Consider the following 2,887-nt stretch of genomic DNA (forward strand, 5'->3'; position numbering starts at 1 on the left):
CTGGCAGATCCAGGAGGTCAGTGACTTTACGCATACTTTCTGAAGGTCACCCTTCCTGCTCCTCTCCATGAGGCCTGAAACCTCCTCTTCCCCAGCCTTGGGCAAACTGTTGCAATGGCTCAATGGGGGAAAAAACAGCACTTTCTGCCATGTCGTATGCTGGAACCCATGTGAAACCTCTCAGGCTGTATGTTTATTTGACATGAAACATATTATATAATAATTCTCAGCATGTTGTCTTCATCTGCATCAAATGTGGCAGCTGCTGCCCTGCCAGAGTGAGGCTTTAGGCAATGTTTAACATACAGTTGACCACCAAAGCACAAATCATCATCTCACAAGCCAGAAGGCTGCTAAAGTAATTTACTATAAACTAAGTACATTGAACTGTACTGCAATTTACATAATGTCAAATTTTGTCATGTACTTTCCCAGATCTTATGAATAAAGAATTTTACTTTTGGAAAAATGAACTCTTCATCTTAGCAGTCTCCAAACCTCATTTCAGCTTGCTGATCTTCTCCTCTCCGGGAACATGCCTGAGATTCTTATCAATTCTCTGACTTCCTATGGGTTCTACCTCAAGGACCCAAGGATCAGCAGCCCCCCAATGGGATTATAATTTCCAACCAGCAACGACACCTTACCAGTGTAGACCCACCTTGTCCTGAGACCTCCACCATCCTATCTGACTTAATGCCAACCCTTTCGATCAGGTTCTCCTGCAGGCTGGGAACGAATTGATGATATCTTACACGCACAATAGAGATAACACTCCTCACTGTATGGGTGAAATCTTGACTTATGGGTTCCCTCTACCTTAATGACACTATACGCACCCCCTCCCCCCACACCTTACTTCTGGTGAATCAGTTTAATAAAATACCAAATCAATGAGATTGTATAAAATGGAGAGGTTAGTATGCCAAGAGAATAGAACAGTGTGGGCTTGTGGCGCAACGGTAGCGCGTCTGACTCCAGATCAGAAGGTTGTGTGTTCAAGTCATGTCAGGCTCAAGGGGTGGCATGGTCGCTCAGCAGTTAGCACTGCTGCCTCACAGCACAAGGGACCCAGGTTCGATTCTGGCCTTGGTCAACTGTCAGTGTTGAGTTTGCACATTCTCCTCGTGTCTGCGTGGGTTTCCTCCGGGTGCTCTGGTTTCCTCCCACAGTCCAAAGATGTGCAGGTTAAGTGGATTGGCCATTCTAAATGATTTCTGATTAAGGGCTTTTGCCCGAAACGCCGATTTTCCTGCTCCTCGGATGCTGCCTGAACTGCTGTGCTTTTCCAGCACCACTCTAATCTAGAATCTACATTCTAAATTGCCCATAGTGTTAGAGGCATTAGTCAGAGGGGAAATGGGTCTGGGTGGGTTACTCTTCGGACGGTCGGTGTGGACTTGTTGGGCCGAAGGGCCTGTTTCCGCGCTGTAGGGAATATAATCTAATCTAATCAAGACATGGGAGTAGAAGGAGAGAGGGCATTGTAAGATTGTAGGAAGGGAACAGAGAGATAGGAAAAGAGAACAGACATAAACTAAGTGATTATATCTCAATATGTCTCCACAAATTAGAACATTTCTCTGCAAAAGAAAACATTGAATAAGAGTTGTCGTGGTTTATGCTTTTCTAACTGTGTTTTCATCACTATGTGAAAGCCAATTACAGCTAAGAGTGATGCTTGCTAACAATATGAAGATCAGCTAACAGGTTTGTTATAAATAGTGTTAATTCTAAATATTCACTTTGAATATATCAGTGGAATGTACTTAGACAAGTTTAGTGGTGTGAGTTGTGTTGAGCATGCACAGTATAACAAGGTATAACACAGCTTTGAAGGTAAAGCTATCATTTTTTAGAGCTAGATAAAGCAGTTATCCTTTAGATGGTTAATGTTTAAAGGCTGTTAAGGAGGAAATGATCATAGCAGCATTAACTGTGTGATCTGGATTTCAGTTCTACAGAAACTATTGCATATGGAACAGCTTTCAGATCATATGCCATCTGATTAGCTCACAGCAGGTGCACACATGTTCTTCAAAAATATGTTTCTTTAATTTATGACATGTGGCATGTTATTCTTCATTGTACTATGGCCAAATCTCATGATATCAGATGCTGAAATGTCAGTATTGAATAATAAATTGGCCATTTTGTAAGTCTGAATCTATTAAGCAATCTGTTTTACTTACTGGATTATCATAACCAAACAAAATGCAACTGGGTCTGAGTGTATTTAAATATGGCCTTAATGAGCACCATCTATTTTGACAGAAATTATGCACATATTTAAAAAGTATATATTTTTAAAATTAACTTGAGTATAAATATAACTAAAACTGATGTGAGAGTCTATCTTTTCCTGGTTATTTAACAATATAGCAGCAGTTACACTACAAATCTTTCAATCATTATATTTAGGTTGTTATCTGCTATGGATAATAAGAACCGAATAAGTACAATGGAAAATGGTCATTCTCTCAACATTAACAAATTGATTCTCCAAGCATGAATTTGTTTTCTGCTAACTTCACCAGCACTCAAGTCCATGGCTTGATTTACCAGCATGTCCCAGGAATAAGATTATGCCCCTCTTCCAACTGCTGAATTGGAAATCCGTCAAAGTCTTTTGTGAAAGAATACATGGGCCTTGATTTTCATAGAGTAGCAGTAGGGGTTTACAGGAACTTCGATGCTGTTACCAGTGCAGAAGCAATTGTGTGGGAGAGCCCAGCATCACAATGGGAGCATTCCACTCTTGGAACTAGAAGGTCCAACTTCAAAACCCATGTACTCATTGAGTTATGTGATAACAGGTTTGAGTCGGTTAGATTAGATTAGATTCCCTACAGTATGGAAACAGGCCCTTCGGCCCAACCAGTCCACA

General features: G+C 40.9%; 1 non-coding gene across 1 annotated transcript; it reads left to right on the top strand.

Annotated features, from left to right (window-relative positions):
- Window positions 1-945: 945 nt before the first annotated feature.
- trnaw-cca (transfer RNA tryptophan (anticodon CCA)) lies at window positions 946-1,017 on the top strand. The gene has a single exon. It is a non-coding gene; the product is annotated as a tRNA-Trp (tRNA).
- The last annotated feature ends 1,870 nt before the right edge of the window (window positions 1,018-2,887 follow it).

The sequence above is a fragment of the Chiloscyllium plagiosum genome, unplaced genomic scaffold (assembly GCF_037043375.1).
Source record: "Chiloscyllium plagiosum isolate Xiang-an unplaced genomic scaffold, Cpla_swu_hap1 HiC_scaffold_23, whole genome shotgun sequence".
Classification (NCBI taxonomy): domain Eukaryota; kingdom Metazoa; phylum Chordata; class Chondrichthyes; order Orectolobiformes; family Hemiscylliidae; genus Chiloscyllium; species Chiloscyllium plagiosum.